General features: G+C 47.4%; 1 protein-coding gene across 3 annotated transcripts in view; it reads right to left on the bottom strand.

Annotated features, from left to right (window-relative positions):
- The window catches only part of Ptp36E (protein tyrosine phosphatase 36E), a 335,086-nt gene that overhangs the window by 110,981 nt on the left and 207,645 nt on the right, over positions 1 to 16,460 (bottom strand). The window contains exon 1 of one of the 3 annotated variants that reach the window (XM_065453736.2): positions 893 to 2,436. The exons of the other annotated variants lie outside the window; for them this stretch is intronic. The gene's annotated coding sequence lies outside the window, so the exon portion shown is untranslated. Of the gene's footprint in view, positions 1 to 892; positions 2,437 to 16,460 lie in introns of those variants that run through there. 3 annotated transcript variants of the gene reach the window in all.

Raw genomic sequence — 16,460 nt, 5'->3', positions numbered from 1 at the left:
CTCCTCGAATTTTCTAAATCAGGACGACCGGAAGACTAAATTCAAGACGAATTTTTCCGTTTATCGGTTCAGCGAGGGCTGTCAATTAAAGCTCTATGGTACGTTCATAATTATTTCAGTGCTACTTTTTCCAACGAAGCAAAAACAAACAAACAATCACGTAAAAGCACCACCAAACTTCCGTGGCACAACCTAATTAATCGTACTTAGCAAACATTCGAAATGCCCACTATAAGCACCACAATATGCCCATGAAAATGTTTACTATCAGGATACCCGTCTCTAAAACACTTCTGTATGTCTAATACAGCATTACATGTCAACTGAACGATCAATATGTGCATACGATATGCCACAATGCATGTACGTAAAAAGCCATTTTAATTGGTTAGCCGATGTGCGGAGATGTTCATAATTTTTAAAAAAGCGAAGCGAACCCGTAACTATGAAAACTGGGTCATGAAAAGTAAGATTGTAGATTTCAAGAATCAGCACTCGTTATTCCGGCATCGTTTGCGTTAGCTTGAGGTGCTTTCAACGTATCGGAAAGCGAAATTTTCGAAAGAAACATATCTGTATGCTCAGTGCGTAAACTAAGCAGCGCGACGATCGTGTAAACACGAGGGAATGTCAATTACCCGCGACACAAACAAGCAGAGCTTGAAATAGAAAGCGATGTTTACGGGCGTTGACCTGATAACGCGATGCCCCCGCACCGTTCTTGAATTTGGCAAGGAAACAATCTGTATCGCCACTACTTGCAGTTCTCATTCACTCCTAAAAGTACCAGAGCATAATAAACAAATAGACAATTATGAAGAAAGCAGAGCAGAAAACGACGTTCATGTAAAACACGCCGGCCGAGCGAAGGTCAGTACCAGATGCCACCCACCTTGACCGAAGAACAATCCTCCCTTGTGCAAGCGCTCGGCCGAGCAAATGCCGGAGACGTATCCAAAGGGGGCACTTTTCACACAACACTGGGGCCGGCGTACCGCGACCGAAGCTACTGCTCCTCCACCACGGATCTGCGCACTCCGTAACCTGGCCGGGCGAAATCCACTTCCAGTGACCGTGACATGGATTACGAAGACGCACAAGGGGCTTCTTGGACGGATTTCAAGTCGACGCAAGACACCGTAGGGGCTTCCTTGCACACGGCACAGGGACTCCCGAACGTACTTCGGTAGAGGGGGGGGGAGAGCGCAAGAGGAGGGCGTCGCGAAGCAGACGATGCTTTGTGTGCAACGAGCAGAAGGCGAGCTCGCTGCTGCGGAATCAAGGGCTTCTAATTGGCTCGATCAGTGGTCGGACACAGAAGGCTACAATGTGGCGAGCCCGAAGTATAAAAATGATACAAAGAAAAAAAAGGGAGCTGGAAGGAAACGACGCCGTAACGTGCTTGCAGAAGTTTTCTGCGAGAAAGCAGACGACGCGAGGTGCGTGTTCAGAGAACAGCATACGTCAATGCTTGAAAAACCAGATTATCAGTTCAAAGCGCACTGATACCTGAAACGTTACACTTTTTTTTGGCACTGCGAATGGTTGGATCCACCAGGTGCGCGAGGAACGCTCCCGATGGCTTGGCTAATCACTTCCGTTACGTTATTTCTGCTTGTTGCTTCCGGTGTACCACTGTCGCAACGACCGTCTACAAGGTCAACAACGAACGTTCAAAACAAGCCGTCGAAGAGCTTTGGCACCACTTCACAAAAGCAGGTTCCGTCAGGTACGCCTGACAATCCACTCGTCAACGCTGCCTGAAGATGAATGTTTTCTGGAGCCCCCGATATTCGAGGATGCTTTCAATCACCAGGCTTCGGCAACTGTTGCACCGTCGAGGCTGCGTTGACTGATGACCGCGTGACGGATGACGCAACATCCGTTAAAGACCCAACAAGTAAACCACCTTCGTTGGCGACACCAATACGCACGAATCCAAGATCACACACGAACGAGCGCAAGATACAGTGTGGAATCGGATTGCCACTTCTGGTGGATCAGTCCGACGCGCTACAGCGTGATGCCAGTGACTGTAGCGTAGAACCTGCTCCCCGGATACGCCACTGCGACGAATGGCTCCAGACTTGGTTAATCCAGCTTGCGGCGCTTAATCCTTCGCAGCGACGGTCTTTGTCCAAAAATGACAGCTCAGGTGCTCAAAGGAGAAACAAATTCGACGCCGCCAAGGTTTCAGCTCCGGTGCGACGCACAATCAGATGTGGTGCACTTTCGCGACGCTGAAGCGTCCTCTCCTGAAGCGTCCTTGTTCGGAATATCTCTACGGCACACGCGGGCACTTTCACAAGCGCGTTAAACGCGAACCAAAAGCGGGCGCAGAAAATAGAGGCGCGTTATTACTTACTCGCTAGGCCCCTACACCTAGGGCGCCGCACCGCCGGCTTAACCGAAACTGCTGGTGGGTTCTGGCATCGACGACCGGCGGGAAGCGATTTTTTGTTCTTTGTTTTTTCGTCGATGCAACTTCGTCAAAAAGTGGGCTCCGGGCCGATACGGGAGGGAGAGGGTGAATCAGCAAGGTTTCGGTTCCGAGGAGAAGTCTGAGAGGTTTCCTTTCCTTCTCTTCCCAACCGAAACAAAACAAGGCAGAAGAAGGCTTGACGAAGGAAGAGTAAGTCTCTGCTATGGTTGAAGAAAGGGTAATAGAAAACGAAAGGATAATAATATTCGGTCTTCCTCTCTCCACAAAGAAAGGCCCAAGGTGTTCTACAGTCTCTCACAAGTGAAAGGGAAACAGAAAGGAGGAGGCAGCGATGGAGTCGCGCCCACCCCTCTCCGCGTAAATAGAGGGTGAGAAGGAAAGGATGACGACGGTCTGCGCGTGCCTGGCCAGCGCTCTTCTAAAAACAGGACGGGGGCTAAAAATTTCGCCCCGCGAATCGTGACGTCACGACGAGGAATGCGCACGTGACCGGAGCACCCCGGCGCGCGCGGGTCTAAATCCGGCCGCGGCCGGGAACCCGGGGCGCGCGCCCGATGCCTCTGACTCGTGTGCCGCTTCTGAGAGGAGGCCACGGCCACCGTCCCAAGTCCGCCACCGCCGGCACGGGCGTTTTGCCGGTTGCACTGACGGCGGCTCGTCGGTTGCAGCCGGCGGTACGAGTCTCTTTAATTTGTCTCGCGATTCGAGCTCTGGCCTTGAGACGGCTGCACACGATAAAGTCGTTTTGTCGAAGCCGGTGTTCGTGCTGCATTATGCCCGTTGGTAAACATAACCACCGCTGATGCTTCTTCTGCTTCCTATTACTAGTACTAGTAGTTGTAGTAGTAGTAATAGTAGCAGTGGTAGTAGTAGTAGTAGTAGTAGTATTGGTAGTGGTATTGGTAGTAGTAGCAGTAGTAGTAGTAGTAGTAGCAGTAGTAGTAGTAGTAGTAGTAGTAGTAGTAGTAGTAGTAGTAGTAGTATTAGTAGTAGTAGCGTTCATTATAAAGTATGAAGACGCCAAATATTTGGCGTCTTCATATTTTATAATGAACAGCTCCAACTAGCCCAACAAGAAGTGCTTTTAGCAGTAGCGGTAGTAGTAGTAAGATAAGGAGTAGTAATAGGAGTAGAAGTTGTGGTAATAGGAGTAGTTACATGAATACGAGTTACCCGGTATTCCGGTATTCCGTAAACTATGATACGCTTGCAAGACAGCCTGGCATCCTCTATTAACCAATGAACCGCGCAAGTTTCATGCGATAATTCGCGGCTATGCCCGAAGCCGTCACAGCTACCTGGTGTCGGCGCCTGCGCGCTTCACGCAAGAGAATGCGTTAAGCGTATGTGTCAGCTGGGCCTTTGTATTCAGTGCCGCATACAGCGAAGGGCTACCCTAGCGGTTCGCAATTTACTTACGACAACAGAGCCAATCTGAAGACAGCGCAAGTGCTGATTTGAGGAAACTTCTTCGCTGATGCATGTCAACGATACATCTAAGTGAGTTTGAAGGGGGTTTGTTAGTTGCACCTTTGCGTTGGCTCCCTGGCTGGTAAAGCCGGCTGACCCCCCAGCTTGGAGCGGGTAAAACGCAACGTACAAAAAAGAAAAAAAAAAAGACACGAATTACTTACTATAAGATAAAGCAAAAAAAATAAAGTTGCCTTTTCTATTTGACTGAGGTATGCCGCAAGGTAACTTTTGCTTTACAAAAGTTAATAATTAAGATTCAAAGACATAAAATTGGGTCTGTGGGGCTCTTTGATCTCGCATTTCATACGGAGCACACCGCCACACGCGAGCCTTCACACCAACACGAAAACGTCTGTGGAACTCCCCTGAAAACAGCTTCGCTGTAAAAACCCTTGTATATATTCTTGTTGTCGCATATATTCTTGTGTTCACTTCGTTGATTCTCTTGCCGATGTTTTACACATCAGGTATATCTTTTAAGTGCCCGATGTGATCAATGGAACAGTATTAAAAAAAGCTCAATGGCGATTGAGCGGTAAATGCGAGAGGCATGCGTTATCGTTACGCCGCACGATTTCTGAGGTCAACGATGGCCAAACATGTGCATGCAGGCTCCTCCCAACCAATAATGACACTGCCAGAGCTCTATGCATATTGAGCATCTCCTATTGGTTTTCGTTTACTAATGCAAATTGACCGACTTATGGAAATGGATAGCAGAGAGCCTCCACGTCAGATCTCTTCTTTCGATAAATGTTGCACTTCCTTCAAAAAGCTGACATTAAGGGGATGTACGTGCGAAGAGTAATTTTCCGAGACTCAATCCACTTCGATGCAACGATCGAAGCCTGTATGACAAGGACGGCATGGCAAAAATGGGACAACAATTCTGAAATGAAGACGACGGTACGACTAAGACAGCGTGACAACGAAGGTATTGGGACAATGGGAGGACTTACGACGTACTCGCGGTACAATACACTTTTGCTCGTGTAACACTACTTTACAGGGGGCCCAGTATCCCCGCAGCTGGATGTTCATATCTGTATGAACTACAAGCAAGGATGGATAGAAAAACTTTAGTGAGGTCCATCGGAATGCGCGCCAGCACGTTCCGATGCTTTGGAACGCAGGAGGCTTGGCGAATGGAATGTCGTTAAAATTGAATCGAATTGAATATCGAACACTTTTCGGATAATGAGCAGCTGTTCTCACCACCATGATGAAACGATCTTCGCACCTGGCTACGTTCACAATGTTATGAAGTTTCTGTCATTAGATCGCACACTGTGAATCATTGTTTCTTAAGGATATAAACGGGGCACTAGGAGCAAATAGGAAGTTCATTGGTATATTCGCGACTCACTGGTGAATGCGCCTAATGGCGGTCCCACTAGAAAAAGTATGTCTCCCTGTGCGACGTAGTGTGACCCACTATGTGAGTTCTTATGCTTCACGTCCGTTATGGCCACCCGAGTTGAGTTTGCCGCATGTTTTTGCCAAAAGTACAAGCTTGATCGCGCACAGCGGGCGATTCAAAGTGTAAGAAAGCTATTCGCAAAATATTCTTATTTGCCATTAGCAACTACTCCTCGAATGATGACTATTAGATTCAATATGCGAAAGTTTGCAAATGTTCGCACGTGTTTCGCCAACATTAACAACGAGAGATATACGAGCTGCAGCTCGCAAAAAACAATCACCTTTTCGAAGTTTCGTTTTCAATACTTGCCACGTAGTATATTACGCCTTTTTTTTTTACGACACGTGTGACGTCGGTACACTCACTCCCATCTTCGATTTCTAGTTTCTGATATCAGGTGATTTTCAGCATCGTCTACGGAATTCTAACCCGATCGCTGGCACACTGTGCCTCAAAACATTTCACGTTAAAAAGAAAAATAAACTGACACACAGTGAATCGACGAAACACAGAGGCGTTACGTCAGCGGGTAGTGAAACTTCGCGCAGTCATGGCTGCGAGCGTGAGCATTGGCCAACACCTTCGTTGAGTCTACTATATACGTGACATCTACATGAGGCAACACCAACAACAAGCCCCCGCAAATGCTGACGTACGGTTCACTCATTCCACGTCCTGTATCAAATACACTCTGACATATTCCATCGCGAAATATATGAGAGCATCGGAATGCTGGTACCCTGACACGCGAATTGCAAATCCACAAAAGTTCCATGGGCCTCTTTTGAAAAGAAAGTACTATTCCAATGACCTCGAGCTGGCTGGTAGCATATATGCACTGACACCGAAAATGTAAAAAAAAAAGGGGGGGAGGAAGGGGTGATTTGCCGAGAGAGGAGATTCGACGACGATACTGCAGACGGCGCAACACTCAAGTTTCGTTTGCTCTTCCATTTCGTCTGCTCTCCGACTCCCGTCTGCTACTCTGCGCGACAGCGCGAGCCGGAAGTGCGTCCAAGACGGGCCTATTTCCGGGCACGGCGGGCTATTTGCGTGCGCGCCTCTAGCTCCCCTTGCCCTCGTCTGTCATAGTACGTAGTAGTTGGCCTTGCCAGTCTTTCTTGGGCAACCGTAGCTAGCGGCTTGCGCCGTCTGCCTCAATCGAGAAGCTCGTACCAGAAGTATACGTCACCCCTCCCCGCCGTCACGTCTGGCTCGGTCTGATATAACGCCCAGTGTCATTGCATTCCTCCCCTGGCAGACGCACAAATATAAATCGTCTGCGGTCCGTCGAAACCCCATCCGGCCTCCCGCTATATACTCGAATGGAGAGGACAAATGAAATGAAGACCTCCATCCAGAGCCGAAGCAGACGTGCCACCGGATATCGCTTGCGTGCAGTCACGCGGAAGCTGGCGCAGTATTGCCTCTATTGCGTGGTATGCCTTTATACCAGTAAACGAATACGACATCGCTCGCCACTGGAATGGTGTTCTGTACTGACTGTTTCAATTCAATCGCTCCGGATGGCACCACCACTGCTGCTGCTGACTTGTACGCGACCGATATTCCATAACTGATAATATATTTATGCGGGCAAACTAGTAATCTCTCGTGGCCACGTGTTCACCGATACGCGGAAGAGGGCCCACGATTGCGAACGTTCATTATCAGTACAAGAATCCCGAAACTGCTTGCAGTGCTTTGCGTAGAAGAGTCGACGCATTCGCTTACACAGGATGCGATGGTCAACAAGACCCACGCTAATGATGAGATTGACTTTGAGCAGAACTTATGAAAGTCTGCAGATAAAATGTGCGTATGGGTAGACGTAACTGCGCAAGGAGAAATTAACACAAAGACATGGGCTAGTTGGTCACTAATATTCAGGCGAGAACAGCGCTAAATGCAAGGACAAAGGGAGCGGGGGAAGCTAGACAAAATCCAGAAGTCGCAAGCATAAATCGCAGCGCAATCTTAAAGACGTATTTACGAAAGTAAAAAAAAATCACATGCAGTAAATGGTGCAGTTCGCCCTTTAATTTTCAGGTGGATTACGTGCTTGTAACTCCCACGATAAATCGCAATACTCTCGAGCTAAATTAAAGAATAATTGATAATTAATCTTTGATTATTATCATTTGGGCACTTGCTGAAACTGCCAAATTCCATCCGATCAGTGAGGAAGTCATGTCCTCTTATCAGAAACACTAGGTTTAACAACTCTTTAGGATAGTTGTCCTTGTGTTGAATATATCGGTGGTACAGGAAACAGCTTCCCAAAGCCCTTCTACAGCCCTGGACTGAGAGGCTCCGACCACCCCTCCTTCAAATCTTTACAATTGCAATAAAGTTTCTCTCTCTCTCCTACAGCAGCACGAAACGATATTAGCTTTAACGGGAATGCACTTTTGATCACATTTTACGGGCACAGATACATGGAAACTGGCGCTACCTTTACGAATTTGACTTATCAGACATGACTTCAACTATATCTAGTCCTCCTTTTCGTTGCTTCCAAATGCGTTCTGGTGTGAAGAAGTGAAATGTAATTAGTACACATTTAAGGTTAACTAGCTCGACATTGCAAATTTTCCAGTATATAATCGCTGCCCATTCCATAAATCTATCTAAGAACGCGTCACAGCGCTGTTACGGGTGATATACGAAGCGATATTTTTTTTAACTTTTATAGAATTTGCATAAATCGCCTGTGGCAGATCATCATTTATTGGTCCTTAAAGACCCCTGGAAGGGGCATTACATAAGGAGGGGGGGGGGGGGGGGGACACTGAACACAACAACGTAGGTCACTATCAAACATTGTCACAATCAGTGACCAGCAGGATATATACAAAAGAAAAAGTACAAAAGCCCTTTCAATAAGCATTAACAAGTATAAAAATAGCAACAGTAAACAGAGGCAAACAGAAGCAGGTAAGAATTTTCGCATCATGTTGTTAAATAGGATGTCAGCAACTGCCGGAACTTATATGGATCGCGTTCTATTACAATATGGTCTGGTAATGAATTACATTCTTCAATTGCAAGAGGCAGGAATGACTTGTTAAATGCGTTAGACGAGCCGTGGAGACGTAGAATGCTCATGGAGTTGAAAAGACGGCGTGATGTATATTTGTTGTCCTTGAGCTGGTTTATTCGAAGTGGCCGACACTACAAGCACGAGAAATCGGAAGAAATGTTCAACCAATCGAGGAAAATCAATAATTAACTTCCTATTGCATTTCATTACAGTACATATTGCACTGCGCGAATCGTAGCCGGTGAGTTTACAAGACGCATCCACTTGGAATGAATTAGCAGGGTGACACCAGTTTCGATATATTATTTCCCGTAGTTTGAGAAGAAATACGTGGGCGTTTCAGTCACTTCAATGCATGAAAGAGAATTTTGATAAAAAAAACTAAGTGGAACAACAGTGCATCTTTACGGCAAGTTTGATGGCGCGTATCTCCAAAAAGGTGCCATTTTGGAAATTCATTCCAAGTGAATACGCCTTGTCAACTCACCGGCTACAACTCGTAAATTGCAATGTATGCCGTAAAGTAATTATTAAGGAGTCATTAGTAAAATGCTGGTGATTAGTTGAATATATGCTTTGGCTACTTGTCCAAGTAGTGAACGGCTCTCTGAAGCACGGAGCTCAAGCTATAATTACGTCATCTGCAACACGTGATTTGTACAAATTCTGTAAAACTTAAACATGATAACCACGCCTTTAAAACGCAAAACGAAAAGTGGGAAAAAAGAGACAAGTGCTATAGGCATAAAGCAGACATTGCTGATTCATAGTTTTCCTTACTTTAAAGCATCAGTTTAAGGCAAGCGCTATCCTGGGACCTTCCGATTTTGTTCATTTCAACAGCACGCTTGAACAATGATTATACGCAGTCAATTTGAGGTAGGAACGTAAATTATTCCACTGCGTACAGCATCCAAACACATGAAAAAAAATTCTCAAACAAATCGCAATTCGCATGAAAGAATATGCCAGCCGGGATCAAGCAGAAATAAATGTCCAGACTGCTTTATCAATGACAGGGGCAAATCTAGAAGGAAGTCTTCCTTGCTTCGAAAAGAATGAGGCTCGAAACAACTCTGGACGCATTAAGAGATTCGTACAAGTTGGAGCTTTCAATGTGAAATTACTAAACCGAAATATCTGCGCTTAGGCGTGGCCATCGTTAGAATCGAGCGCCTAAGTACCACGTCAGGCAGCGGACTCCATCAGCGACCTACCTGGAAAAATGACATAGTCGGAGCGGCACCTGCGATCGAAGTCATCAGCGCGTACATCTTCCTGCCTGTCTCTATCTCTCTCTCTCTCTCTTTTCTTTACGCTAATACACTGTACTTTTTTGTATTTGCTTCCTTCGGCATCACATCCCATTACTGAGGTGAAGCGTGGCAGCTCCACACTTGGCATGGGTAGTTCCGTGCATTCAAACCAACCATGCGGGAAGTTACTGTTTACTCGATCAGCTCGACATAAAAGCAGTTCCTCGTTGCAAGCTCTCTTACACCGAGATGCAGCGGTAGCGTGCGTTTTAGAAGCTCTTGTGTTGCTCTTGCGAAGCTCTTTCAAGCTTTCGCTTTTACCATCCTGCTTAGTTATGCCGCCAGGATCGCTTCCTTCGACCTACTTATTTCCGGGCGTGGGTATGCTATTGTTTATTAGCAGCGACAGTGTGGACAGTTCGACTATGGAAAAGCTAGCTGTCCCAAGATTGTAGGAAAATAATAATAATAATAAAAACTACCAAGCGAAACCCACCATAATAGTCCAGTGGCTGTGTCGATTCACTCCTTAGCTACAGGTCAGGCGAGGACCTAGGGTAACTCGATTCATCTTCACCTTCTGAACTGTAGGCCAGGAAGAACTGAACCTCGCTGTTCTTTGCAACGCTGCTAAGTGGAATCGTCTGCTTATGTAACGATTCAATTAAAACAATGTAGGCTTCGTGCATGAGTTCCAAATGTACCCTGCCTTTGGCTGTAGGGGAAATATTCACCCTGTTCATCGCAGACTTCGTGAACTGGTTCACTGCTGTGCATTGCCAGTTCTGTGCGCACCAAGAAACAGCCCAGTATACCTGCTGAGCGATTTCCGCAGTACGCTTTCCCCGCGAGAACAGGAGCTGGAGGGTGGGGGGCTCATATTGTTACGTAGGAAGACGCAGACGGAAAGCTATGTACAAATATATTTACAAGGAAAATACGCTGCGCTTGGCCAAGAGGCAGCAGCCCGCGCTAGCTTCTCATCGTCGTCGTCGTCTTCGCACTGCTGGCCTTTCGTGATCGCACATATTGTGCCGTAGCAATATTGTAAGCGTCCACCTAGTGGACGTGTCCTTTTCGTCTGCTGCTGAAGTTCTGAGTGGCTGGGCTGGGGAAGGAGAACGAGGCAGGAGGGGAAGGAGAAGGCAGGCCCTCCCAGCCAACCAGTACTTCAGCAGCAGACGAAGTGGACATATCCACCAGGAAATATAAGTGGACATATGGACATATAAGTGGACGTAAGTGGACATATCCACAAAATACTATCCCTTATGCCTCTTATTTCCCTCACCCTTACCGCAGAGTACGGTAGCAAACGAGAAGCACGTCGAGATAACCTCCCTGCCTTTGCCATGTCATTTCTCTCTCTCCCTATTTCCCTTTCTATCTCTATCTATTTCCGGGCGTGGGTATACTATTGTTTATTAACAGCGACAGTGTGGAAAGTTCGACCATGGAAAAGCTAGCTGTCCCAAAATCGTAGTAAAATAATAATAAAAAAACAACTACTAAGCGAAACACACCTAGTACTCCAGTGGCTGTGCCGTTGCACTGCTGAGCTTCAGGTCCCGGGTTCGATTCCCTTCGCTGCGGTTGCATTCCGATCGGGGCGGAACGCAAGAACGCTCATGTACAGCGCATTTGGTACCAGTTAAAGAACTCCAAGTAGCCAAATTTTACTGGAGACACCCAATACAGCGTGCCTCATAACCACATTCTGGCCATCGCACGTGAAAACCCAGAGTTTATATTTTATTTCAAAACCTTTTTCCAATCGCTTCAAGTGAAGGAGTCACAGACTATACGCACCAATATGTTGAAATTATGCTGCACTTATTTATGATAATGATCATGAACTTATTTTTATGTCTACTGCATAACTGAGGCCTCTCCAATGTTCTCCAATTGGCCCTGACGCACTGGCTGATTCCAACTCGCGCCTGTAAAACGTCTAAATTCATCTCTCCGCTTCTTTTTTACGCCATCTTCCACAGCGCTTCCCTTCTCTGGGCACCCGTTCTGTAACTCTAATAGGTCCACCGGTTATCTGCCCTACGCATCACATGGCCTGCCTAGCTCCATTTTTTTCCCCTTAATAACAACCATAATACATATCGCTTACCCCCGTGTGCTCTCTGATCCTCACCGTTCTAACTGCAATCCCGTTATAAATGTAACTGTTATTAGGTTGCAATTATGCACGCATCGTGCGTAGTGCAGCCCCAACGCGCGACGTCTCACAAACACGAGTAGTCGTACAGACACGCCGAAACACCTCCGTTCAGAGCACCATGCACAAGAAGCCAGTAACTCGGAAAAAGTTTCCACATGGTAATGTCTGTGCTTTGCTATGAAGGTGACATTCTGAAACTTTTTTTTTTCTGTTCGTATATGGGTTTGTACGTCCGTACATCATTTGCCTCGTTGTTTTCCCTAGCTGCGCCAACACATGGCTCCGACAGCACAGCGGCCGGCCAGCCCGCCGATGAAATATGCACCCCCCCCCCCCCCCCCCGCCTGGAAACGCGAGACCGCGAGCGAAGAAGCATGACGCTGCGCTGCGCATCATCATTAACGCGAACTCCCGCGTGAACGCGCGAGAACGCAAACGAGCCGAGTGGCGAACAGTATGATCGCTGCAGCCGGTGTTATTCAACCCGCTTGATTTTTTTCACCGCGAAGTTTCCAACGAAACCCACCAGAGGGAACCCTGGGGTCTACATTGAAGCCGAAAAGCATGGCGGTTCAGCCAGTGGGCCGGTATTTTGTAGCGATGCCTTTTCCGATTCTATTCTTTTTCAGGCTTTTCGCGCTTGGCCAGTGGTCAGAGCGACGGTCTGCCCACGTTATCAACTGGATCAGGCGGCCGTGTGGGGTGGATGATAAGAATAGCATGGAATAAGGCATAAGGCATCGCTACAAGATAGCGGCCCAGAATGGAAATAGTGGCCAGTATTAGATGGATTTCCCTAAATTCCGTACCCTGTTGGCTTTGAACGAGTTTGTGACTTTTGCAAACTCGTATTTTTCATCAAGGTAATCGGTTTTATTCGCACTCGTATATGCTCGTGCGCCGAGTGTTCTTGCCTTCTTCGTTTAGAGAGAAAAACAAAACAGGACAGCTTCGAAATTTAGGCCAATATCACGGCAAGTTAGTCACCATTTGTGACAGCACCAATTTCAAGCTTGCTGTTCAAAGTGCCTTATAGTTCCTTCATTATTTTTTTTATTTTTCTCTCGTTCTGCAAATAATGTACTCTACCACTCCTTTCTGTTGTGCCTGCCGGCCTTGAAAGTATGTACAATAAATAAATAAATAAATAAATAAATAAATAAATAAATAAATAAATAAAGGGTAGTAAAGAAATCCGTCACGAACACCTGGAGCCACAAGCCCGAAGACCAGACAAATGTATGCACCAGCAACCATCATCCCCTAGGTGCCTGAACGATCGCAGTGCCAGAGTTACGTGTAGTAAATATTGCATGCAACTCCACGGCTCTTACTATCCGCAGACACACACGAGAATGTGACTACTCTCTCAGCGACAGCCTCTATCACATCGTTCTGTCTTTTTCCGCTTTCTTATTGTCACTTTGCGTTTTTCCTGTCCGACTCTCGCAGCCTGTATACTTGGGGCGCATATCCGAGTTGCGTCGCGGCTAACGAGCTTAGGACTGGCGGCATAAAAATGATACGCCGGAAGAGCGACTACCTCGACGAACCCACTCCGTGAAAGAGCTGGGGCGGGAATGAGCCTGCCTGCGACACGCCATCGTCCCTTTCTCGCCCATATTGTCGCATACAGCGCTCTCCCATTTTTTTTTGTGAAGTTCTTTTGATATTGTATATACTTGAAGTGCGAAACATCTTAACGTGCCTGTATTCACGTGTCGTATTCAGCCGCTGCGACTGTTCTCCGCCTCGTTTTAGTTGCGCGCAGCGCTACAGAAGCTACAGCTGGCATCGGCTAAAGCTTGCGTTTGGTTGAAGCACCCGTTCTCACGTAATCGTTCTGCTCGAATAAACGGGAGCTCGAAGACTGCTTGCTCTTAATTTTTCACCCGAAGCACACTATCGCCCTGAGCGTGGAATCGACATAAAGAAAGATGAAGGGAAAAGTATGCTGATCCGAAGGACAATTTGCAATCTACGTGAAGCGGCGCTTTCCCGAAGCGGTTAATGAAACGCTATAAATTTGCCCATTTCGTTGCGTCTCTGGCGTAAACGAGAACTGGGGCGTGCGCACGCGCTCTCGCGCACCTGGGCTACACCACGTGACAGCTCTCGCGTTGCCTCGCATTTCATCCTTTGGTCTTGCTTCAAACGTACCGCCCGCCTCTTTGCCAATCGCCCATTCTGGGCAAGTGCCACAGTATGGAAATCGTCATCCGCACGCGGCAACTACCTCAAGGAGGTAATTGGCGCCAGCACGACTTTTAGCGGGGCGAGCGTGCGGCTGTTGCCTTATGGTTATTAAGAAAGTGGGAACGTTTAGAAAGGCTTGTCTTTATTGAAGGAGTTGCACTGTATCGATGTTTGACATTTGTTGCAATGAGGATATTTCAGGTATGTGAAATCGCGATGGCAATGCGACTGGCAATGAACCAACGCTGCGACACATGGTATTGTGACCGCACAGACGCTTCACGCATGTGGGGCGTGTGAGCAGCCTGGCTCCTCTGTGGCGCCTCCCTCTCTGGGCACGGTCATCTAACGCTCATATCACGGTCATTCAGCGGCGCTGCCACTTATAATCCTCGCTTGGCGCTTGTGTGAATATATACACTCACACAGACAGAGAGAGAGAGGTATTTGGTTGGTAGGAAATACACAGAGGTGGACCTGAGCTAGGGCGCTCTGGTCTGCTAATCTGCACTGCGGAAGAGGGAAGGGGAGTGGGAGCACTAGAATTGATGATGATGACGACGACGACGACGACGACGACGATGATGATGATGATGATGATGATGATGATGATGGAAATGCTGAGTGCTTATGAACATTCAGTGGTATATACAGGTTATAAACAGGCATAAGCTGCCTCGGAAAGGCTCTGCGCGCGTACCCAGTGGCTTACACCTAGTGGCTCAAGTTGGCCTCCGAGAGATTCATTGAAGAGCGCATTACATACGCCTACTGGCTCATACCTTGGGACACAAGTTGGCATGAGCGAGGTTAACTGGTTAACTGGTTAGCATGCCCAGTGCCGCGTGTACCCAGTGAACCAAGTTGTTCCGACGGTTTGTTTGGAACCGTGTTCCATTAGCACACCAGCCCAATGCACTAACCATTAGTCCATGGACTACACCCACTCCCAGTAACACAAGTTGGGGGGAAGCGGACTAACTGATGAGCACCACATGTCACCAACCCGTGACTCAAGTCGGGTCTACGACTGGTTTCGAACGAGGTTTCCTTATCCCAGCAGTGCGATGCTCTTAACTGCTAGACCATGGGCATAGCCAGTCACCCAAGTTGGCAGGAAAACTATCAGAGACATGCAAGCAGACAGCCCTCTGGAAAGTGCGTGAAGTACCTTCATAATGCTAATCGCATTAATAAATACAAATTACCGAGTGGCTACAAAGCGACCGAGAAGGACGCCCTTCTCGGCGCCTTGTCACGTTAGCACAGCATCGAAGTCTCATAACCATATTAAGGAGAGACAAAGGTTATATGATATCTTCCTTCACAACCAGCCACCACCGACAACAACCACACGTGACGTCACTCTACTAACCCTTTAAAGCTAACATGCCGAGGGTGACGAGGCCCCCTTTGACAAAGATAGGTCCTCCTATCGAAACGCTGGCCAGCCTTTCGGAGGCACGTTATCACTGTTTATAACCTTTATACCACAGTGTGCAATTCCAAATGCCAGCCTCTTTCTTGATTTTGCATATTAAGGAAAGGTATTAGTGAAAGAGGGAGAAAAGAAAGAGAGAAGGCAGGGGTGCTAACCATAAAAGCGTCTCGCTGAATTCCGCACACCAGAGAAAGGGAAAAGGGGAACATAAAAAGAGAGAGAGACAGAGAGATGGAGGGAAGTTCAGTGAATGTGTGCGAGTGCGCGGAGAAAGGCGCTGGAGCAGCCCGTTTTCAAATAAAGCAGGAAAGTGACTTCCCTGCCATCTGGTCCGACGATCGGAGTTCCAGTAGTGTGCGTACGCTCAACCCACGATCATACCGTGTGTCCCTGCTAACGTTAGCCGAGCAGTTAAAAAATGGTTTAAGAAAAACGCGGTGCAAGATATGAATGAAAAAGCTACAATGTTCGGTCGTGAGAGGTCTGGCGACCCAACTCCGTACGTATTGAAATCGTATCGCGCACCCCCTTTTCTAAACGTTCTTTTTTTTTTTCTTGTAAACGCTCGGCTAACTTCACCTGGAACGTCCTATACAGTAGCCTGAATGCATTGAGCATTTATTGCCTTTGTATCTCTAACTGAGTGCAGTGGCGCAATAGGTTACCACTGTTCTCGTCGCAGTTGTAGACATCACATGGAGGACTGCCAGTCATTCCAGTTAAGGCTGAATAAGCTGTCGTGAAAGTAACTCCCAACTTGAACCGATAAGATACGTTTCGCGTCAGTGGAGTCCGTGTGGTGGTCCGAGTTGCAGCGAAGGGTTTATTTAGACTGTGCAGCCTGGTGGCGCCTTATATGCGCGGTATTCCACTCAGCTAACGAAATTGGGCGTGCCAGAAGGCGAAGCTGTCTCACAGGGTCTGTCCTAGAAAGAGGCATCGGGATGCAGCGGCCTTCTTCATCATGTGACGTCCGAGCAGCGTTGTCTGCGTCATTATTTCCAGTGTTACC

This window comes from Dermacentor albipictus, chromosome 9, assembly GCF_038994185.2.
Source record: "Dermacentor albipictus isolate Rhodes 1998 colony chromosome 9, USDA_Dalb.pri_finalv2, whole genome shotgun sequence".
NCBI lineage: Eukaryota > Metazoa > Arthropoda > Arachnida > Ixodida > Ixodidae > Dermacentor > Dermacentor albipictus.
This window is presented reverse-complemented; position numbering and strand designations above follow the sequence as displayed.